The sequence below is a fragment of the Panthera pardus genome, unplaced genomic scaffold, assembly GCF_024362965.1.
Source record: "Panthera pardus isolate Hobbes unplaced genomic scaffold, ASM2436296v1 HiC_scaffold_16, whole genome shotgun sequence".
Taxonomy (NCBI): domain Eukaryota; kingdom Metazoa; phylum Chordata; class Mammalia; order Carnivora; family Felidae; genus Panthera; species Panthera pardus.
In genome coordinates, this window is record NW_026526721.1 from 60590515 (window position 1) to 60615353 (window position 24839).

The 24839-nt window shown below is 36.2% G+C and overlaps 1 protein-coding gene across 34 annotated transcripts in view; it reads right to left on the bottom strand.

Annotated features, from left to right (window-relative positions):
• Nucleotides 1-24839, bottom strand: part of ZBTB20 (zinc finger and BTB domain containing 20) — a 775662-nt gene that overhangs the window by 423275 nt on the left and 327548 nt on the right. For 4 of the 34 annotated variants that reach the window (XM_019448063.2, XM_019448055.2, XM_019448058.2 and 1 more), the window contains exon 1: nucleotides 4683-6337. The exons of the other annotated variants lie outside the window; for them this stretch is intronic. The gene's annotated coding sequence lies outside the window, so the exon portion shown is untranslated. Of the gene's footprint in view, nucleotides 1-4682; nucleotides 6338-24839 lie in introns of those variants that run through there. 34 annotated transcript variants of the gene reach the window in all.

The following is a 24839-nucleotide window of genomic DNA, read 5'->3' on the forward strand; positions in this document are numbered from 1 at the left end:
AGTCCTCATATTGTCAGGTACACTCACTAACGTATTTCTTCCCTCCTCTCAAAGAGTATAGTGGTAACAAATCACTGAGTGGCGATGGGAGAAATGGAATTAGAAGGTCCCAGTGATACCTTCCATCTCACTCCTGGGGGATACAATCTCTGCTGACAGGGAAGATGGTGGACCCTATAAGCGTCACTTATGTTTTGCAGTTTCCAAATTGTAGCAGGATTCTTCTATATGAAATTGCTGCCAGCAAATGTATACTTATACTGATATGATACAATGTAAATCTTGAGTTTTTCTCAAGAGGAGATTCTGTGGCAATTCATACTCACCCTAGTATGGAGAAGAAAATATTCTAGTGATAATAAATTACCCTAGATTATGAGTTTTTGCAGATAACAGACTTTCCAGTTCCTATACATCTTTGTATGTCTAGTATCCAGAGATACAACATATGACTTACCATATAGTAGTTTTCAACAAATGGTAGCTAAAAAAATTAAATAATGTTTTATACAACTCTGAGATATGGCTTAAAGGGTTCAAAAAATGCAGAGTTTTTCTAAGCTTGATCTTTCCAATTTTATTAGCAGGTAATCATCACTTATTAAATTGAACATGCATTAGTGTTTTAGTTAGTGTTAATATAATAAACTCTCATAAACTGTGGTATGGAAATCCTCCCATTTTATGCTCATATACCAGAAATTTTACAGTCAAAATCTCGAAACACTGGTTTACAAACTGAGTGTGCATAGCTAAGCTGGGTAGCTTTCTAAATTATAGATCTCTGGACTCCCTCCTCAGAGCTTCTAATTCAGAAATTCTGTAATGAGGCCCAGGAATCTTCATTTTGACAAGCAGCCTAGCAAATTCTGATACAGGCGGTCCTTGGACTATTACTGTGGGTTGAGTTACAAAGATAATGTGAAAAAAAATCCTTATGCTTCACCTTTTCAATATGGAGAAAAGACTAGCCTATTCAATGTGACTTAACCATCAAATTTACCTGTGAAAAGACCAGGCAGTTTGCGAAGACTTTTGAAAATGAACCAGGGGAGGATGCAAGGGCAAGAAACATTACATTGTAAGCTAGAAGAGTTTCCTCTGAAAACTTGACAAAGATTGGCAGTGAGCTTAAAGTAAAAGGGGAAGAATGTCAGCAGGGCAGCAGCGTTTCATGACCAACTTAGGGAAGCAATGTTGATTCAAGAGGTTTATTTGATAACATGTGTTTTAATGGCTATTATAAATGCTGGTGCCTTCCAAATCTTTGGTTTACTAATAAAATATACATGAACATTTATATGAAATAATTTTCAAAATTCCCCCCTTAACTCCCAATTTGCCATAAGATCTTGGTCTTGCCAACATCATTGCACTAATCATAGCTTTTTTTCTACCCTAGAAACTAGAAACTCATCCTCTAGGATTGAAAGGAGATTCGTCTACTTCTCCACACATGTCCCAGGGAAGGTATGGCTTCTGCTTCTGTCCTGGCGTTTAGGTCTCCACAGCCTATAATTGTTTTCAAGGGGAGTTGTCTTACCAGTGAATTCTCTAAAAACTCAGGGTCGGTCATTTTTTACAAGCTCTAGCAATCAATGAGGGAATTTATTTTATATTCTTATGAATGTTGGAAAACCTGTCATGGTTTTCTCTTTGTTTTGGCTGCAAGGAAGTTTAAAGACAAATGTATAGCACTTCCCTGAATGTAATTTGTACGGTGACTTCACTCCTGATTCCACTTTTATGTCCTTGCCCTTGTTTATGGTTTTGTCTTGTTTATCGTTCTTATCTACTTCCAATTCTAGATTTCACTGTACTGTCTATTTCGTTTCCTTTGTCAGCCATTTTAATTCCCTCATGGGAACAGGGTGGCAGAAAGAAATGAAGAAAACAAAACAAAAAGTGTGTGTGTGTGTGTGTGTGTGTGTGTGTGTGTGCGTGTGCTAGGTATATATATATCAAACTCACCCAAAATTTAAAAAAAAAAAACAACAGCCCCCTGAAATAATGGAAATATTTTGTGGTCTTTGGGCTAAGAGATTCACTAGATTATTTGTAGGATTGCAATTTAGGGAGGCATAAAATTAAAATATCTCTATGAGAAAATCCATATGAATTTCAATATAGGTATTCTCAGCACCACAGCATTGATTCTGACATCCCTCAAGAACGGAAAGCCAACTATACCTGTGTTAAAAAATGTGTGTTCAGTCTTTAGACTAACTGTACATAAAAAGTCCTAGGCTTAATCTGCTTAACAAAGTGCACAATTTTGAAAACATGTTGCTTTTACAAAATTTTATACGTATACATGTAATAATATGTGTGTATACATGTAATCTACTTATAGTATTTACACACACATTTTATTTAGAATCTTCAAACCAAACACCTTAGTCCTTTACCTCCATTATTATTTTCTTTTAATTAAATAATTTTCATGAAGCAAAGGGACTGATAGGTCATCTCAACACCAATAAGTCAAGTTGGTTTCTGCATTTCTTATAATAATGATCTAGCTACTAGTCTCAGACTGATTTTAGTAAAATGCAGGTAAGTTAAAAGTACTCCTACTGGGCACTACACACCTTAACAATGATACTCATCTTGATTTGTCTTTATGTGATGGCTCTGGGCTGCAATGCCAGTATGTTTGGGATTTCAATGTGATTTCTGTTCTTATATTAATTTCTAGATCTCATATCCTTCCAGATGCCAAAGAAACATAGTACTACCCTGGAATAATGTCAAGTTATGCTCATTTTAGGGGGCTTCCCCCCCAGCATGGGCAACCAATAGCTGATTCATACTTTCATTACATCACAATTAGATTATAGAAGTGCTCTTTAGTGTGCCCTCTGCACGTCTCTTGCAACTCATTTGTAGATAGTCCAGAAGCTAGCAGCTGGACTTCGTTTTTGTTCCAGCAGTCACCATTTTATGTTTCTCCAATTCACTGAGAGTTTCACTATTGACAAGTCAACCCCAAATTCCAAAAGGCACTTAAATTTAGTGGGTTAAATCAGAGAGAAAATATTACCATTACCTTCCCATAGATTCATGTCACTTGACTACACTTTGCCAGGCATTCCGTACATATCAAAAGGGTGTAATGATACTATTCGCCCATAAAAGACTCATGAAAATACTTAGCAAAAGTAAGTGGCTGCAAAACACTTTTTAAAATCAAAGCGCTGTAGATTTTTTTTAATCTTGCATAGAACTCTGGTTCAATTTTTGAGCCTTTCCAAGTCCTCATAATTCTGTGGTATTCATAATAAAGCCGGCAGATGGTTTAGTCTCTGAACATATGCTTTAAATGCCCCCTTTGCTATTCCAAAATAATGGACCAAATTGTGCCCTCAAATAGTCACAAGAAACTTTAAGGAGGAAATATGAGGACAGAAGGTTATCCAGTGGGAATTAAACCTTAAAAATACACATTTTCTAAACTTTCTTATGAGCTCTATTTACATACAAAGACAAACGATACTTTTCAATAAAGTAAGATATAGTAAGGAAAAATCCAACACAATATTGCATGGTTCAAGGAATAGATTAGAAGGTAAAATACAAGTTTCTTATATTTATATTTTAAATTTCTCATTCTCTAAAACTTTTTGAGTCATCTGATCTAATTTCTGGGTGATTGCCAGATTTTCCATTTTTATTATTATTCCCACTATTATTACTATCATGTAGATATTGTATCATTAAAGCACTTTGCAATTATTAATTAGTTAATTTAGTTTAAATTATGTTTATGTCTTTGTTTTAAATCCATGTTATTCATAGTTATTATAACCCTAAAATGCTGTTTCGCCAGCCAATTATTCTCATTTCAAAAACAGCTTGTTGTCAATGAAAGCAAATTTTCTAGGTTTTCACAGAATATAGAATTTACCCTCAGTGGATATACATATTTTGATAATGCTGTTCATATAAGCTAGCTATACTTAGCAGAGTATCTCTGTTTCTTACTGCCTACATTTTATACGTGGAATGAGCCTTTATTTCTATACTTGTATTTTGATACATTTAAATTTGGTTTTGAAATAGCCTCTAAACTAGTCTCACTTATTTCACAACGTCTACAAAACTCAGTAACGTGATCAACATTTCAGATAAAAAGAGCACACAATTGATAATAAGGACACTTTTGTTATTACAGAAGCCTGACGTTTAAGTAACTATTCCAGAACTGTAATGTCCCTTTCGAAATTCTGAACAAGGACTAGCCTGGTGCAAATGCACAACTGAGTTTACTTCAAAAAATAAATGCAATCGTTGTATCCAAATATGTTTGGGACACTGTTAAAACAGGTCATAATTAAATGTTGAGAATAACTAAAGAGCCCTAACTCAGGAGATAATTTTATACAGGTATCCACAAATACCGGAGCAAAGTTTATAACTATTATTGGGGCAAAATATTAACACATATCCTTCTGCTGATAAAGACATAAAGTAACTCTAAGAAAACAGTCTCTCTTGTTTCTCTAACTTTCACCGTAAATGCAGCACTGAAACCAAATTCTCAGTCAACTTAGAAATACACCGAGCAGTATTCCAATAAACAACAAATTGATGTTAAGAGCCCACCAGATTAAAAATTCCCCCCATCTCTCCCTTGCTTCCCCTTGTTCTTTCACTTTCCATGCACACACAATCACACTTACCTGCACAAGTCTGAAACATCAGTCTATGTATTTTTTTTGAAATGTACTCTGTACCGATGCATTTTTCTGTGTTTCTTTCTAACCCTCGGGAATGTTAAGAATTTAGGAAGAGAGCCACAGCTTAAGAGAGCAATTATTTGCCAGTAAATACTCAATTTGCTTGTCCTGTGATTTTTCTTCTAACTTGCATATTCAATAATCCGTCCCTGACTGCGTCACGAGCACAAAAAGTCTTTTCTCCAAAGGAGAACACTTTCGCCAATCAACCTTCAGCCATGCCAGGGCACAGCTCGTCAGGGTGATTTGTTAGCTTTAATTAATAATTCCTCACGCTGGCCATTTTAACAAATAACACAGTGAGACTGGGACGCTAGATGGCTATGATTCAGGCCGATAAAACTACAGTGAGAGGGGGTGGGGAGGGGTGTGGGGGGGAAATTCAGACGCCGTTTATAAACACCTCTAATCATACTCTTTCAGTTTACAATATAGAGGACATCTCAGCTGAATTACCACGTTATGTCCACCAATTTGTATTCAGATGGGAGCCATATGTTCCTCCACTTTATCTGCTAAGGCCTCCTCGGTGCCAATGCATTTCGGGCAGACAACATTTACAAAAGAGGTCTCTAGCCTCCAGATTGCAAAAGTTTACTGCAGGGTGAAGTTGAGAAATCAGACATATAAGGCACTTCTCAGTGAGCCTGCGTAACAGTCTAGAAACACAGAGGTAAGAGTTACGAGTGTCGGATACTCTCTTATTCTGCTGTCTGACACTGGGCATTTCACTTAGTCTTTTTAAAAGAAATCTCATACCTCATCCTCAAAACAGTGAATAATAATGGCTGATTTGTTCATGCATTCCACATTTATTGAATCCCAACTATATGCCAAGCACTGTATTAAATGCTGAGAGTTTTTTATGCAAGTAAGACTTTTCTAGTGAACTGACACAACCCTTGTTTTTTTTTCCCCCACATACAGATAATATGCTTGAACAAAGCCACCAAACAGCATGCAAATAAAAAAGATTTGTAACACTGTCTCTGTGGTTCCATCAAGTAATCAGTACTTGATAGCACACCTGAGTCCACGTGCAAAAGAGACGCTCAGACTAAAAGCAAAGAATATGGAAAGGTAATTTTTCTCCCCCAAAGATTAGAAAATTTCCCCCAACGTGACTAGAACACTCAGAAACATATCAATCTCTTCACAAGCAAGTTAAAACATTCATAAGCAGTTGAAAAACATGCAAAGACATAGGAAATTTTATTCGTGACCCTAATCTAATGTGTGTGTATGTGTGTCATTGCAAGTTCATTAATTTATTGGATGCATATTTATTGAACACCTACTTTATGCTAGGAACAACTAAGTAGTAATACTGTATATCTAGATATTAAAAAATAATAATAACACAGGCTTTGTCTTCAAGAAACTTACAATTTAGTCACTAGACTCTAAAAGAAAAAATACATAGCTAATGTGAAAACAGAATAATACAATATAGCGAGAGCAGTGATACAAATATGCATAAAAGTAGGAAACAGAGCTCCTAGAAGTAATATATGGAGTATTCCTAATGGAAGAGTGGGAATATCACTGGTAGGAAGAATATTCTAGGGAGAGGCAAACCTTTGAACCCTTTCTAAAACTCTTACTAGAATTAGATGACCAGTTAGAAACGGTGGTATTTAAAGCATGGTAATTTCAGATCCATAACAGCAAACACTTCAGGATTTAAAAATAAATTAACAAAGGAAAAAAAGCTCCTGCAAACTATAATATCTTGACGTCATCAGATAAGTATGCAGCATCTCCAGGACTGGGACAAATGGTGACAATATATGTCTTTCTTACTTTTAATGTGTTACTTTCAGTGAGTTTCCGTTGGGTCAGACAAGTAGGAAGCATTCGTGACACACACTGCCTTTTTGTTTCGTCCAGGCCATTTATCTTCTTTTACTGTACATACTTGGACAGCTTCTGGTTTCATTGTACCATAAGATAAATCATATCTACATGACTGTTAAAGAGAGGGGAAAATCTATATCCACTTGGTGGTCACACATACAACTCTAGTCACAAAAGGCAGGCCATACTGTACTAAGGATAAAAATCTTGAGGAAAAGAAATGATACTCCCAATTCCCCAAAAAGGCTCTTTCAGAATCAATAAGTGCTTCTGCAAATTGTGTACGATTCTTAATGACATTGAACGTTTTGTTTTATATTAAAATCAAAATGTGAGGCAGTAGCCAGAATACTGCATTTGCCAAAGATCAGTAACACATAGTCAGTTTAAAGAACTGATACCATGTATTCATCCATTCAATAGATATTTATTGAGCTCCTAGAACTTTGGAATTATTATCTCATTTAACCTTCACAATGATATTATGAAGTAGGTCCTAGTGCCATCTACGTTTAACAGGTTATGAAACTCACAGGTAGCGAATCTGGATGTGCACTATGTGGATTCATTCTAAATATGAGACCAGTGTCACTAATACCCACCGAAGATCAGTTCCATTACTTTAGAGTTACATAGTCACACATGTGTTTATGTTATTATTTTTATTCTAGCAAAATTAAGGTGGTTTTAGGTTAATTTGAGAATTAAACTAAACTGTAACTACTGAGAGGCATGTCTCACAAAATAAGACTGGAAAGTAGTGTTCAGGGTATCAACAAGCTAGTAGGCTGCACTGAGAGATTAACTGACAACAAGCTCGAATGTTTTAGGTGATAAAAACTAGCACCAAAAGCCATATGCCACAACAGCCCCCTTCTCCCTTGTTAAAACTCCATAGACTTGTAGAAGATAATGCAGAAACTTCTCCACTTTTAGAAGCAGAATGAGTGAGTGATTTTAAAAGAGGAGAAGAGGACTTTAAGTCAGAATGGCTTACGTTTTAATCCTAGCTTGGCCACTTACTAGCTTTGTGTCCTCCGTCAAATGAAGTAGGTTGTCTGGGGCTCCGTTTTCTCATCTCTAAAACGGTGTCTTGGGAAAATTAAAGGACATGGTGTACATAAGGTGCACCATGTAGAAACTAGGTCCTAAAAGGTGCACAATACATGGCATTTTAAGTATCCAAAGTTAATCAGATACAACTTAGACATACTATTTCTGGACTATCTAAGCCTGCCTTAGACAATAAATGTAAATAAGTCTTAGCTAATGCAAATTGGAGTTGGTAATCTGGCGGAATATCCTTTGAGAATGTTTATAATACAGCCAAATGGTTGTGTTTAAGAAAACAGCTGACACACAAAATAGAAGACATGGGAATTTACCAGTTAATAATAGAAAAAAATTCCTACGTTTCCAAGTGAATAATACAATAAATATTACATCTTATTTAATGGAGATGGAAAAGCTTCTTTGGGATTCATGGGGGAAGCCACTCCTCAGCACAATCACACGCTCTCTTCAGATAACCCGACGTTGCTAACTTAACCAACCACCAGCCAACAACCAGTGTTCTCCAACTCCAGGCACTCTGATGCCCTCTCCACATACTTCCTTCTCTTTTGGACCTTGATTAAGTTCGGTCATCTCCAGTTTCTGACTGTTGGAGCAAATATTATTGTTATGTTCCACACACATTTATTGATGGTGATAAAGCTGGTTCTAGGTGAAATGCGGTATTTCTTCATGGAGGAGTCATTGGAGGGGCTTCACACAGGCTCGTCTCATTTACTTGAAAATGTATGTAAAGTTTCTCCTTTGGGTATTTCTTCGGGAAAAAAGACTTGCTAGATCTTGCATAATTGGTCCTTACCCTATGGCCTCTGGCCGAGATCAGGTTTGTATGGGAAAACTAGCAGATGAGTTAGTGAGCATAGGGAATGCCTGCACCATACTCACCTGGGCAGCCAGAGCTTTCTAGAATCTGCTCATTTCTCAGCTGGAAATCCTAACTGATAGGGAGTTAAAGTATAGAAGATTACTTCATGTGCTCTTTCCCTAGACTGGTAACAATGACTTTAGTGGTAACAATGACAATGAATTTTGGCCTGTTTGGTTCCCTCCTTCTTTATTAACTGCTTGAGTCTTCGGCCTTATAAAGGGAAATTTAATCTTTTTGTTGAAAATGACGACAAGCAGAAGTTATTACAGAAACATTTCAAAGTAGATGCTATTTGTATAAACTTTTCCCAAATAAATCCCATATACTTAATACTTTACAAATGTATACATTTTTGCATATGTATATAAATACCGAATTCTTAAATGTTTTACAAAGTGACAATTAGATAATGAAGGAGGGGGAAGATGATTTACTTTCAGTTTCAAATTGAAATTTCTGTCTAAACAAAGAATTTTAGAATTCTAACATCCTGAAACTGTTAAATGTTGATCAATATATTTGGCTTACTAAGTTGAGGTTAAAAACCTTAAAGTTTTTCAAAAGTTTCTAGTGCCTTGAGGCATTGCTTCCTCAACGAAAATCTCCAACCTTTACAAATGTGAAAATTGGGATTCCCTGAAGGAGAAAAATGTTTCTTGTCAGAAAACTAGTCATGGCTAGTTCAGAGTGAAGGAGTCTGAGATCTTATCAGCTTTCCTGTGACCTTGCTATGTGATTTGCTAAAAGCCATTTAATATCCTCCTATGTCTCAATTTTCTGTCCTCTTATCTATATTGCCTGAATGACATTAAGAGGACAATGTGGATCCAATATTTTGATCATCCCATAGAGCATAAGCTAAAACCCTAAATTTCATAATATCTGAATGATACTACCAGTATCAAATCAGCAGACACTTAACACCCTGCACAATCTTAAACAACATATTTAGCACCTCAGTGTCTCTACTTTTTCAGCTATACAATGGGTAGTCATGTTTACATTGTCCATCAAACAGTGTCTTGAAATGGAGAAATGGTCCTATAATCTATTAAAACTTTCAGCAAAAATTTCATACAATGTCTATGTTTTGACCAATATCGTCAAGCCACTAAAAGTGATTTTCAAATATAGTAGAGAATTTATTTCAAAATACTGAGGCATACAATGAAGTAAATGTTTCCAGATACTTATGAAACAAGCCTATGAAAAGATAGGGAGGAATCCTTTTATTTGTGTGGTCACATTTTATGGTAGATCCAAGACCCCAGGAATGAGAAAACAGAATCAAGGAAAGCGATTTTTAGCAGACTGGTGAATGATATAGAAAATAAAATGTATTCACTGATGGGTTGGCAGAAATGTTATACATGTGCTTGGAGAACCAGAACTGTTTAAGCAGCTTTTCCTACTTGGCAGAGCTGTGTTCCTGAAGTGTCCCCTTACAACCCCCTCCCACCTCTCATTTTTTGTCCTACAGTACCAGGTGGGTGCAGTGATGACCAAAGGGAGGGGTAAGACAGAGTCACTCACTGTGGCAGGACCCACTCCAAGGATCAAAGAGCCGATCTTGCTATGCCTGCCAAAACCGGAGCCTACCGTAGAGGGTAGCTCAATGGCATGGTACCTTGGGGACCCCAGGGGCCGCTCCCAGTAGGTCTGCACCTGGGGGTGCGGGACGACTACCTGCTAAAAGCTGAATGTGCACATTTCCTTACCCACTCACGGCGTTTGATTTCAACACGATGCTGTGCTAGTAACAGGTTTATTGAACGTTCTCAGTAGGATAGATCCCATACACATCACAAAAAAGCATAATTTCCTTCTAGTCAGATTTCACACCTTATAGGATTCTAAGGAGAACTTGGATTCTCCTACAGTAGTGGGTAAAATCTTGGGCAACTAGTAGTCAAAATAATTCAACTTCCAATATTTTTATCACCTATATATTAAAAAAATTTTTTTAATGTTTATTTATTTTTTAGAGAGAGAGAGAGATATATATATAGAACATGAGTAGGAGAAGGGCAGAGAGGGAGACACAGAATCTGAGGCAGGCTCCAGGCTCTGAGCTGTCAGCAGAGAGCCTGACGCAGGGCTCAAACTCACAGACTGTGAGATCATGAGCTGAGCCAAAGTCAGACGCTTAACCAACTGAGCCCCTCAGGTACCCCTATCAGCTATATTTCTTTAGTTTACATATGTATCAGGAGAAAATTATACATTCATACCTCAGTTATCCAGCAAGCTCATATTCACTTATAGGCCTGTCTCCATTTAACATGGTAGAGAACCCAGAAAAGGAAAATAGAGCCCTTGAAAAACTTAAAAAGATGTTATAAAATATACACTGTTGCCCAAATTCCTCTTTACACATCAGTGAGACTTTAATTTAGAACCAATACATTCTTTAATACACAGTAACAATTCTTGGGACTCTCCATTCATGTTCAATGGGAAAATGGGACACTTCCAGAAGAAAGCACAATGGTAACTGTAAGCAATAACCCCTCTGTATCTCTGAATGAAGAGGAAACAGAGAGAGGAGGGGAGGGATGAAGTATCCAAAGCTGAGAGCTATGTATACCTTGCAAACATGTTTATAATTGAGTCTCTCAAAAATCAATGTGATAGAACTTGACACACAAAAAATAATGTTCCTAACTGTCATGGGTTGAATTGTGTCCCTTCAAAATCGCTATGTTGAAGTTATAATCCCCAGTACCTTAGAATGTGAACTTATTTGGAAACAGGGTCATTACAGATGTAATTAGTTAAGATGAGGTCATATGGGAGAAGGGTAGTCTCCTAATTCAGTATGACTGATGTCCTTATAAAAAGGGGGGATTTGGATATAGACACACACAAAGGGAGAACACTATAAGAAGATAAAGGCAGAAATCAGGGAGATGCTTCTACACACCAAAGAAAACCAAAGATTGCCAGCAAACCATCAGAAGTTCGGTGTGAGGCATTGGACAGATTCTCTCTCCCAGCCCTCAAAAGGAACCAACCATGCTGACAGCTTCATCTTGGTCTTTCAGCCACCACGACTCAGACACAATACAGTTCTGTTGTTTGAGACACCCAGTTTGTGGTATTTTATTTTAGCAGCCCTAGGGAACTAATACAATGATGATGATTGAGGAATCGTGATGTAAATATTAAACCATGCTCAGAACACTTTGTTTAAGAAGATTGAAAAATAGAAGATTGACGGCAAAGAGAAATGTCATTAATATGCTTTAAATAAATAAATCACTTAATGTTTGAGTGGCATCTAGAGACTAATATACATGGAACATACAGTTTTTAACTTTTGCTAATTCAATAAAATGTTGCCACCTTCACTAAAAAGACAAAGCAACGTGCACTCCATAGAAGATACCAAAGAAAGACTCCCCAGCCTCTAATGAGCATTTCTCCTAGCCAGGTTGATAAATACTAACTTATTTTTTTTTATTCATTTAAAATACATAGCTTAATGAGGGTGGGATGGTTACCACAAGAAGTTATCAGTACAGAAGAGGCTGCCTACGTAGAAGGGAACTATTAAGAAATGGAATTTGAGTTTAGATTGAAATTAACAAGTATTCATGCAGATAAGAAGCTACACACATTTCTAAGTATGGGGAAAAATGGGGGAAAATAAGGAAACTGAGGCGAAGGAAAAGTGGAAACAATCGTAAAGAAAATATGAAAGAAGGCTAGCTGGTATTGAGACTAAAACAATCTAAAATGGGCACAGAAAATGATAAAAAGTCCTGCAGGTGGTAACAAAGACAAGAGATAGTAGTAATCCTGTATTCTGAACGGGAAGAAAGTTAAAAACATCTAGTCCAAGAATTAAGCTTTCTTTAACACTAGTGCTCTGAATGCTTTTGTGTGAATAAGAAAGGCTGTACCTTGATTTTTCTTTAAAAGGATTCAGTTGTGGAATGGAAACTTTTTTTTTCTTTAAGCGTAAACTAAGCAGTTATGGCAGGTAGGTCAAGGAAGAAATAAAATACTTCATGGACAGGAAGCTATAACTTTCTACAGTGTTCCCTGGAGAAGTTACAAAAAATAAAAATAAAAAATAAACAAGGATAAAATAGGACCATAAAGTTTGTTTGTTGTGTTAAATAGCTTTAAAATCCTACCTCTGCTAATTGTTCTTAACATTTTATTCAGCCAATTATCAACTTAATCTGGGAAAGAAAAATCAACTTGACTTTTTGACAGCCAAGTCAATCCAACTGGAAAATTCAAATCCTACAAGAACAGGGTACAGGGAAAACTCTGCAGAGCAACATTTTCAACTGCCAACAGAAATCCATAATAACAATCATCTTTTTCTTTCTTTCCCAAGCTCATTCTCTCTATAAAAAAAATTAATGATGGTACAGAGATGTTGGATGAAATGAAAAAGTGAAGAGAGCTATTCACTCTTTATGGTAATAGAAAGTTGTTACTCAGGATGGTCAAAACTGTAATCTTTTTCTTTTCTTCATAGAAGCTGGAGCTGTCCCTATCTACATCTCAAAAATAAGTCAATTATATCATTAAATAGAAGAATTACAGTTTAATTTCATCTATTTTCTATGTTAAACAATTCACACATCAATTTAATTATTTGTTTTATTTTATTTTTTCCATTGGGGGAAATTTTAAGCTTAGGTAATTATGTTCAAATAGGGAATGAAAATGTTGAAAAGGAAGGTGAGGGATATTTTTTATGTGGGTATTACCTTTTCTTTCTACTGATTTCTGAATGCTTTCTGCTATAGAAATGCCTTTTGGAGAGATTCACTACTTCTGGTGGATAGGAAAGAATGCTCTCCAAACTGAGATGATAGTAAAATGAATAAATTCACACCAATGGGAAAATAAATGAGAAGGGGATGAGGAAAGGGATAATGTTATAGCATTAAAAAAAATGTTTTTGGCCCTTACTCAAAGTAGTGCTTACTCAAACTTTCTCCTCTGAAGAAAAGTAATTGAAAAGAGAAAGGGGAAGGAAGGAAGGAAGAGGAAGGAAGGAAGGAAGGAAGGAAGGAAGGAAGGAAGGAAGGAAGGAAGGAAGAAGGGAGGGAGGGAGGGAGGGAGGGAAAGTAGTGGGGGAGGGAAGGAGGAATGAAGGGAGGGAAAATGATTGAGTGATTGAGCATAAAAGCAAGACAGTAATAAAGTGGAAAAGAAGGAAAGAAAGAGAGAAAGTCACTAATAGAGGTACTCTCTCATCCCTTTCTTAGAGGCTGGCCCTCTAATCTTCCTTCCTCACTACCTACATGATCCAAATGTTTGAGACACAACTGGAATAGCTGAAAAGGCAGTGGAGGAGGAAAATTTCTCTTTTCAAGTAATGTTCACTTAGGTACAGAATTTGAAATGCACTGGGTCCAAGTGTTTTTAAGCTCATGTGCCCTTTTGAGAATAAAAAAGTTATGATCCTCTCCAAGGGAGAAAGAAAGGACATATTTACAAATGCATATAAAGTATACATAAGCATATTCATATACATACTTATAAAGTACATTTGCATACATTTTCAAAGGGTTCATATAAATTCTGAACTGATCCCTGCACTCCAATCATCCATTACTTCAATGTAAAGATCTGTTAGCTCTAGAATCAGGACCAAGCCAAAATAAATAGGTGAGGATAGGGACATGGAGAAATGAGAAATAAAATGAACCAAACCAACCAATGAACACATCCATAAAAAAGATGTCCCTTGTCCCCAAGTCAACTTTTAAGCTTTTGATTGTTTTCATTATTTTTGGAACTTATAACAGAGAAAATTATGACTTCAGTAATGGACTATTTAACAAAAATAAAGATAAATATAGAGAAACATCTATAATGTTATAGTCATTCTGTATATTTTTAATCACTAATTTTACATTCCTCCTGTTAATTGCCTTCGGTAATGCACTGACATGTAATACTGTTCTGATTTTGAATATTAGCTCTAACATATACAATAGCATTGAAAACCAGTGCTACTTAATATTGGGAATAGCAACTCATCAGACACATAAGAAATGACATGAAGAAGACCTGGTAATGAAAATGAAAAAAAAAGGAATAATAAATTAATTTTAACATTTTAATTAGACTGTACATATTTGAAGACAAAGACCATGCCATAACTGTAATAGTGAGGATTGTTTACATTTGTTTAAAACATAATAATTTTCATAGTATTTCATAATCTTTAAATGTCTCAGGGTATCTTTAACTCATCTGACTTGAGTACCAACACTGGAAAGTAAATAGGAGACTTATCTTTATCTTATAAGTGAGGAAACTGAGGTTATAAATGATTAAATGACACGTTTAATATCATATATGTAACATGTGGCAAAGCAAAGACTTACAACCCCAGTATTTGGATTTTTCTGTTGTCCTATATTTCACTCAAGATATGTTCATTACACATAACTTATGTGTTAGGAACTTAATGTCGCCTTACTTTGAAAATGAGGAAAATGCTTTATACCCTCAAATGAGTTCATATCCATGACATTTGTGTCCCACACCAGGATTTGGTGGATGCAGTAGAGTGAAACAGAAAGTATATTAGCTGTTTTAGAGGTGCAGGTAGATATATTTAAATGTATATTGAATATATTATGGAAAGTCTCTACAACTGACAAGTGTATGTGTGCGTCCATGCATATGTGTGTGGAAACTAATGTGTATTTATTTATTCATCCTATTAGAAAACAATACTATCAAGTTAAACTTGCATTTCATTATTATTAATCTTGCATTCAGTGGTGGCACATATTGACAAACAATTTATACATCTTCCTTACATCCTAGAATTCAGAACCCACCTGGAGCAAAACTGTGAAGTGTAGATGAACCTTATCTCCAGTTACTCTCCCTTATCTCCCTTGACCTTGTTTCCTTTTGATCTTTTTAGCCCTTCCTTCAACCTTACCAAAAGATTTATTTCTGGTTCCTTTTCCCTGGGGTGCTAGAACCTTCCTCTTTAATTCCAGCTATAAACTGGGGTCCTTATTCAACTTGGATTCCTACTACTGTGTCCTTAGCCCAACCTGCCAACCCCTGAATTGAAATGCTGCCATCTATCTGATTAATTTCACTTTGCCTTGTGCCATGCCTACACTTACCAGAGCACACATTCTTAGATACCAGGGAGAGACTTGATATTTTCTTATTTAATGGCAAGTTATAACTGCATGTATCCCAGCCCTCCAGGTAAATCATCTTTACTAATATTTCAGCAACCCCATTTCTGGTTCACTCAATCTTGACTTCTTTTGGCTACACTTTCCCAGCTGGACTACCACTATGGTTCTACCATGGAGAATAAAAGAGTGTTGATGAATAAAACCTGGACCATAAGCCAAAAAAACCTCCAGTCTAGCTCAGGTCCTAATGATCAGCTTGGTTTCCTGTGCCCTCATTATTCTATGTATCAGGTGAGAAAAAAACAAAAAAAACAAAACAAAACTTTAACCAAATTCAATGAGATATATAAGGATCAATGTTTGTTAGGAGAAAATGTACTGAAAGATTTTGTAAGTATTCATATCAAGTCTTTTCTTCTACTTCTAGATCAAAAAAGAATACTCAGAATAATCTAGAAATATATAATAGAGGTGATCTATTCCTCTAGAATTCATCTATAGTAGGCTAACTAATTGCACCCCAAAAGTGCCCATGCTCTAATATCCAGAACCTCCAGAACATGGAAAAATGTTATGCTACATGGAAAAGGGACTGTGTAGATATAATTAAGATCGTGGACCTTAAAATAGGGATAATATCCTAGGTAATCCAGATGAGTCCAATCTAATTACCTTACAAGCAGAGAATATTTTTTCTGTCTGGAACTTGAAAAAAAAGATGAGGTAAAGGGGAAGTCAGAGATATTCCAAGTGTGATAATGATTTGAGGCACTCTTGCTGGCACTGAGATGCAGGGACCTGTGTGCAAAAGGCTAAGAATGTCCTCCTCAGGTCATAAAGAGATGGGCACCATAGTTCCACTACCACAAGGAATGGAATAAGCTTGGAAGCAGATTCTTCCCAGAGCTTCCAGTTAAGAAACCAGCCATCTGACACCTAATTTTCATCTTGTGAAAACTGGAGGAGAGAAATCTGTTGAGCCAACCCAAAAGTCTGATCCACAGAACTATGAAATAATAAATTTGTGGTGTTATCAGCTGCTAAATTCGTGGTCATTTGTTATAGAGGCAAAAGACAAGTAATATACCATTCCAATTCTATGGCCAATAGATATAATAGTTTAAAATTATATGGTGAAGAGCTGGAACAGGAACCACTATTATGAACATAGTAGGTTCTTGGTATACTAAAAACACATTTTTTCCCTTGATTTTCTTTTTTATAGTCATATCCCTAGAGAAAGTGAAATGACACAGGACTGAAGGACAAAGATCATAAGACTGTCTATCTGCTTAGTGCAGTGTCCTCACCAAGAAGCTTCACAAATATGCTTTTTCCTCACAGGCAAGAATACTATCCTACTAATGTAACATTACTCACACCAATTAAATTCCCTGTCCTGAAAAAGAAAAAGAAAAATCTTAGAATAGTCACAGGTTTATAAAGACATGATGATAATGGTCATTTAAGAGACACTTAAAAGAAGGTAAAGGAAATCCAAGCAAACATACCTAAAATTCAAAGATCATATGTATACTAGGGTGTGCTGTATGAGTTGTCTTAAAACCGTATCTTTATTTTTTTTTTCCTTTTTTTTTTTCTTTTTTAATATATGAAATTTACTGTCAAATTGGTTTCCATACAACACCCAGTGCTCATCCCAAAAGGTGCCCTCCTCAATACCCATCACCCACCCTCCCCTCCCTCCCACCCCCCCCATCAACCCTCAGTTTGTTCTCAGTTTTTAAGAGTCTCTTATGCTTTGGCTCTCTTCCACTCTAACCTCTTTTTTTTTTTTTTTTCCTTCCCCTCCCCCATGGGTTTCTGTTAAGTTTCTCAGGATCCACATAAGAGTGAAACCATATGGTATCTGTCTTTCTCTGTATGGCTTATTTCACTTAGCATAACACTCTCCAGTTCCATCCACGTTGCTACAAAGGGCCATATTTCGTTCTTTCTCATTGCCATGTAGTACTCCATTGTGTATATAAACTACAATTTCTTTATCCATTCATCAGTTGATGGACATTTAGGCTCTTTCCATAATTTGGCTATTGTTGAGAGTGCCGCTATAAACATTGGGGTACAGGTGCCCCTATGCATCAGTACTCCTGTATCCCTTAAAACCGTATCTTTAAAGGAAATTATTTTCTAACCTACAATTATGTATTTTTATATGGCATCACCAGAGCTATTTTTCAAAGTAACTTCCAAAATTAATTTTCTTTCTTATTCACATTTTTATACAGCCAGATTCTGGCTTCAACAGAATATAACAATATTGGAAGAAAGGCAATAACTTCCAATGATTTTTTTAAGCATGGAAGGTTTAGAACTTGACTTTGGAAGATTTACTCAAGTTCATAACCTAAAACTCTTTGAGGTATAACAACAACATGCTGAAAATGGATACTTTTGTAATCAACTAGAAATGATTCTCATGGTAAAGGGTAAATTCTCAGCAGGTTGTACATATCCTACTTTATAATTATATCACAGTATGAAATAATACCAAAGAAAATAGGAGGAAATACAAATATAGTGATTAAAAATTCTTGTTGAAACAGGATAAATGCAGTTAATTGTTTTTTCTGTAGAGACAGAAAATACACTAAAAATTACTAATGACACACTGTGCAGCTTTTCTTTTGTATTCCATGAGGCCATAACAGGAAGTATAGTTCTACTATACTTGATATAGTCTTGATATGGCCTGGTTAAGAGCAGTGCAGAATGGAGAAGGCCACTGGAGAAAAAGACACTCACCTTTCTCCTCTTGTGAACACTACATTCTGCTTCCTACAGACCTCTGAAAACTTATTTAAAAACTTTGGTCATTTTACCGGAAAATATCATAATTTTGAGGGACTTTGAGCCTCACACACAGCAAATTAATACCCATTTTATGTCTGTCCCAATTTAGTATTTCTAAAGGGGATGGATAATAAATCCTGCCAACTCTCTCTCTCTCTCTCTCTCTCTCTCTCTCTCTCTCTCTCTCTCTCTCTTTTTTTAGGGCTATTCAGATACTAAATAAACCAGGAACATTTTAAAATCCAATCTCACAAAAATCTGCTTTGCTTAACCTTCTCTCCTTCTTTAAAAAATAAGAAAGGCATGATGTTCTTTTTTTGTTAATTAATTCACTTTAGACAATTCCTTAAATTTTCATTTTAATAAATTTTTGTGTGGGTGCATTAATTACTTTCAAAGACGCTTTACAACTGTTACCTATTAAAAGCCTTTGTTAGTGAATAAAAAAAAAGGAAAAAACTTCCAGCATGCCCCCTCCCTTCTCCATTCTGAGCAGGTCCTTGCTATCAACTGCTGGAGTATGCTCGCTTTGCACCTAGAGCTATAATTATTTTGCTTTAATTTTACAAAACCTTTTGTTCCATTCCCACGAGCCCACCTGATCCTTATATTACACTCGCTCTATTAAAACACTCATGCAGAACAAAGCATGGCTGTACTGATTCATAAGTAACTTTTTTTTCTCAGTAAAATGCCACTGGCTAGGGTTTGGGACATAGTCCTGGGCTTCACCCTCCTCTGCCAGTTTTCATGCATTAGAGCAAAAAAATATGTTGTTTCAGAGTGCCGTATTCTTCCCCAACATCCTTTTTTGCCCTGCTGGTTTTTTGTGTGTGTTTAAAAAAATATTTTGTTATACTTCATTTTACTCTGCAGCAAAATAAGTGATACAGTGTTGAGGGTTTCTTTCATTCATATGGTTAAATTCTTTTAAAAATCACTTGCATTGCCTTCTTTAATTTTCCTTCTCTCTCCTTACTCCACCCCTTTTCCTTGAGATCTTGCAACACATGTGGGCTTTTGGCAGAAAAAAATTGCAGTGACTCATCAAGAGAATTGTTTGTTTGCTCTGAGGAGCACCCTGAGGACCCTCTGGGCTGCACACGGAGCCCTTTGATCCTAGGAAATTTATTTCTTCCAGATGTTTTCCCCATAGCCACCTTTCTGCAATGTCCCTCTTCATTATGTAGCATAAGAATAAACACTCAAGACCCATTGCTACAGCATACAGTTTTCCTGAATGGAGTGTGACAGGGAATTGACATTTGATTGAGCTGTTGGGATGTCCTTGCCTTAGGCAAAATGATGGAGGAAGGTTAACACTGAGGAAGGCAGAACTGGGTCTCTTCAGGCAAGTGTCCTTAGGATTAAGATGGAAATTATGTGAATCAGGCCAAAGAAAATATACAAATCTGCACACCACTGCTCATGGACCTAGTCTTATCCAATCCTATAAAGTATTAATACTTGGATCTATCATGTTACTTGTCTAATTGTTCCATCTAAAGTCTAAAGTATGGGTGGCCAGGAAAGTAAAGTCTTTGGATACCTCTTGTACTTTCTTGGTCTGGCTAAGGATGCTGGTAGAAATGAGAAGGGAGACAAAGCAGGAGATGGAAAGTAGGCACACAAGATGATGTGCACTCCCCCACCTAATGGTACCCACATACTCTCCCTGAAACCTATGACTGTTAACCTTATATAGAAAAATAGAACTTTGCAGATGTAATTAAGGATTTTGCGATGGAGAAATTATCTAGATGGGCCCTAAATGCAATCACACGTAACCTTATAAGAGGGAGACTTCACACCGACACAAGAAGACAAGTCAAGATGACCGTGGAAGCAGAGACTGAAGGGATGCAGCCACAAGCCAAGAAATGATGGCAGTCACCAGAAGCTAAAAAAGACAAGGTTATGCATTTTCCCTACAGCCTCCAGAAGAAATGCATCTTGATTTCAGCCCAGCAATACTAAGTTTGGACTTCTGGTCCAGAATTTCAGAGAATATATTTCTGATGTTTTAAGTCACCAACTTTGTAAGTAATTTGTTAAAGTAGCCATGAACAAACTAATACAGAGGGTAACTTTAAGACCCCACTGTTGGGCACATTCCTGAAATCACCAAAGGTCCAAGGAGGAGTGGAAAATAGGATCCCAAGACTTTATGTCAAAATTCTTTATGGAGATGCTAGACTTCTTTTTTTTTAAGTTTATTTATCTATTTTTGAGAGAGACAGTGAGCATAAGTGGGGGAGAGCAGAGAGAGAGAGAGGGAGAAACAGAATCAACAGCAGGCTCCAGGCTCTGAGCTGTCAGCACAGAGCCTGATGTGGGGCTTGAACTCACAAACAGCAAGGTCATGACCTGAGCCAAAGTCAGACACTTAACCAACTGAGTCATCCACACATCCTGGAGATGCTAGACTTCTTAAGAGAATTTTTGATCTACAGCAAGTCATGAGTGAAAATAAATAGGGCAAAGAGAGTACATGAGGGCATTTAACAGGTTGTATGGATTCTGAATGCAAATACTCTTTCTAATACAAATTTGCATATTTTATGAAGAAGGACAAGTCTATCATACTTTCCCTTTAAAATAAATGTTTATATATAATGTATTACTAGTCATTTTTCTCCCTAAATCATCAGTAGAGTGAATTTTAGTGACCATTGATTTGGCATGCTTATATGATATTTGGTGCATATACACTATGCTATAAAAGGTAAAGATCCTCCGCCAGCACTTAAGGTAACTTTCCTTTAGTTATTCAAAAGACAACAGATTTTTGAAGATTAACCAAAAGATAAACCAAAATTCTTGATACCTAAACTCAAGAATTTTTAAATACATGTATTAAAACAATAACTGAAGTCTAGAAAAGCCCAAGAACAAAATGATTATTGTGTGACCAAATCACCCAGCTTATTACTTTCTCCAGCTCATGATAAAAAATCTATAGCAGCTGCATCATTAAAAAGGACCAAGGAAGACTCCTCAATTCCTGTAATTCTTTTCAGCTATTGGGCTTTTCAACAACCAAACTATTAATCTTCATAATCAACATGACATGATCTGTAGACTAGGTCACTGATATAGATGAAGAAATAAAGTTCTGGAGGGCCAAAAGAGATTCTAGATCAATCAGAAAATCAGAAGAGCTGAGAAAATTAGGTAGAAATGCAACTCTATTCTCCAGTACCTTTGAAAAGCAAATAGAGATTGAGTTCTCCTTTTGAGGATAACACTCCAAAGACAGAACATGTAAAAGATGGTTATTTTTTGCTATTTTCATATTGTTACCACAGAACATTCATTTGACAGTGGGTTTAAAACCAGAAGGAACTCTATTTTTTAACAAAATAAGCAAATGATAATCTGATGATTAATACAACTATTGCACTGAAGAAATATATCCCAAGACATTCAAACTACCAGGAGGCAAAAAAACAACACACACACACACACACACACACACACACACACACAAAACCCCAAAAACAAACAAACAAACAAACAAACGAACAAACAAAAAACACATACATTTGGGGGAAGCATGAATAACGAGAATCCCAATATATTGTGTTTTTCCATTTCCTACCACTACTAGCTGTGTCCTGACCCGAGGCAGTTCAAGGTCTCAGGACTTCAATGTTTCACTATCTGGAATGGAGAGCAATCAATATAAATTCTACCTTCATACTCCCATGTCTCATTGTTTTATTTGCTTTAACACTATGTACACCTTATCTTCGGAAGAACAGAATGCATATCTTTGCTTTGAGTGTGCTGCAGGTTTTCATAGTACCATATAATTACAGTTACTCTTTACTCACTTATTAACCCTTCCAACAACCCAGAAGGCAGTTGTTAACATTCTCATTTATCAGCATCCCACCTATTTCTATAAGCTCCTAAAGAGCAGGGAATGTTTTCTTTTTAACTAGCTACCCTTAGCTCTACAACATCTGGTAAATTCTTACGGAATAACTGCTATCATATAACCCAAGGTACAGGAGAATGGGTAGCCAGGATCAATGGGGATTGGCCCATTTGACTTTGCAAACTTTATAATAAAATACTGAGCGCTGAAGAGATAAAACATGTAAGGATTTTTTAAAATCCTAATACAAAAGTACCTTAACTCCCTTAGCATTTATTATAATACTGAAAGCTAATAATCTACACTGCTCCATAACAAATATACTGTGTCATAACAAATACAGGAGAATGAGTTTAGTGTGATGCAGTTTGCTACAGTAGGGAAGAGGTTGAGATGAATAGGGCTTTAAAAATCAAGAGTCAAGGACATTTGGGAAGATATAAGATGTACTTGGGTACCTTTTAAAATGATAAGGACTTGTCTCTAGCATTTTAGTCATCATGTTCTTGGGACCTGAATTAATCAAACTCCCAAGGTATCAGTTACTTAGTATAAATTTTCCAATAAACACCCCCTTGATTATGCACTTAGATCTTCAAATTGGGTAGATTTATACAGCCCCTTTTACATAGGCAAATTATGCACACACACAAAAAAAGTAAAGCTAATATTTTTTTTCTTTGAAGCTGTTTAGTGAATTTTAAAAAATCCATAATGAATAAAATCAGACTTTAAATTCTGGGTAAAAATGTTCTACATCAATGACTGTCATAATGTGTCTTGGTTATAGATTACTATATTTTTTTCTTAATAAAACGAGATCATCATCAAATATATAGATAGATCAGTCTTCCCATAGGGAACTTTAAGATCATCTAATCCAATGCCTCATTTTACAGATGAAGAAACAATATGTGAATGTTTTAATAAAGCCTACTTGAGGATTTGTGTTGAGACAAAATGGCTGTTACATGAAGACAGAAGCAGAAAAAGACTGAACAGGAGAAGGTTAATGAAGGAGAGAGGAAAAAGAAAAGAGAAGGGATTTTTCATGGAGTAGGGCACTAAGCAGAGATTCATTCTCTAATGTGTATCCAGTTCTTTGCCAGAGACTGGTTTAAATATTACAAAGATGGTAGCATCCATTTTTTAAAGAATTGCTTAGATTATTAACATATAAACAGTTTAAACAGGTTTATCCCTCGAGAATCACATGACTTGTCAAAAATAAACAAGCAGGATCTATATTTCTAACATGGTCACTGTCAACTCATTATACTGCATATCACCACTCACTTCCCCAGCACATGCAAATTGAAGGGAAACACAATGACCATGGTTAAAATTTATTTTAAAATAAATATTAACCCATAACCAGAGAAAATGTGAATACTTTTTAGTGTTGTATAACGATAAATTTTAATTTGGCTACTTGCTACTAAGGAGAATGTAAACTTGTTAAAAGTGAAAACTCTGGAACCAGACTTCCTGAGACCGAATTTTGGCTTTATCATCTACTTGACCTTGAGCAAATTTCCTCCTCTGTGCCTCAGTTTTCTCACCAGTAAAATTAGAATAACAATGGCAACTACTAAAAAAGCTGTAGTGAGGATGGAATCATAGATCTTTACATATAAATATCTTAGAACAGGGACTGGCACATACTAATTACTCAATAAATAGCTGTTACTAATAATGCACACAAGGCTGTTAAACATTTTCAGGGGGTAAGAGTATTCTCATTAATGAGACTTGCTTAAGTATTCTGTGTTTCAATGTGTTGCCTAACTTAATTTATGCCAATATTCCATTTCAGTATGAATAATGAAATAGTATGAGGAAAAGCCTCAGTTTAGTTTGCTTAGATGTGTTTGAGACAGGGATTATCATCCTTTTGAAAGGAATAAGCTAAAAGGCTCCACTCGGTTCTGGCTTGAAGCAACCGAGAGGTGATTCTTAAAAAGCAAAGGAGAAAATGAGGGAGCAGGGGAGGTTTAGCAGGATGCACATATTCTCTGATGTTGTGGGAGCATGAGAGAACACTCTCAGAGGCAAGTGAAGGTGCTGACTCTCTGGCAAGCAAATGCCCCACTTATAGGACCCCATAGCATCTTATGCATGTCTCAAAGCAATTAACCTTCTACTGTGTAATTAGCTGTTTACTTTTTTTTCTTTGATTATACAGTGATCTACTTGACAAAAATCGTTCCATTCATTTATGTTCAATAGTTGCTTAGTAAAATATTAACTGAATGAATGACTTAGCAAGTTACTTGACTAGTTAATACTACAATAGGGGAGGCTAGTTAGCAGTCCCCAAAGGGAGAGGTAAGGCTCTCACAGGTACTCCTCAATGGAGGGAAGTGTTGAGGCAGAAATGACGGCTGTTATGGATCTCTGACCTCTGTGCTGGAGACAAATGCTTTCAGTAAGAATAAAATACACTTCAAGTTATGGAG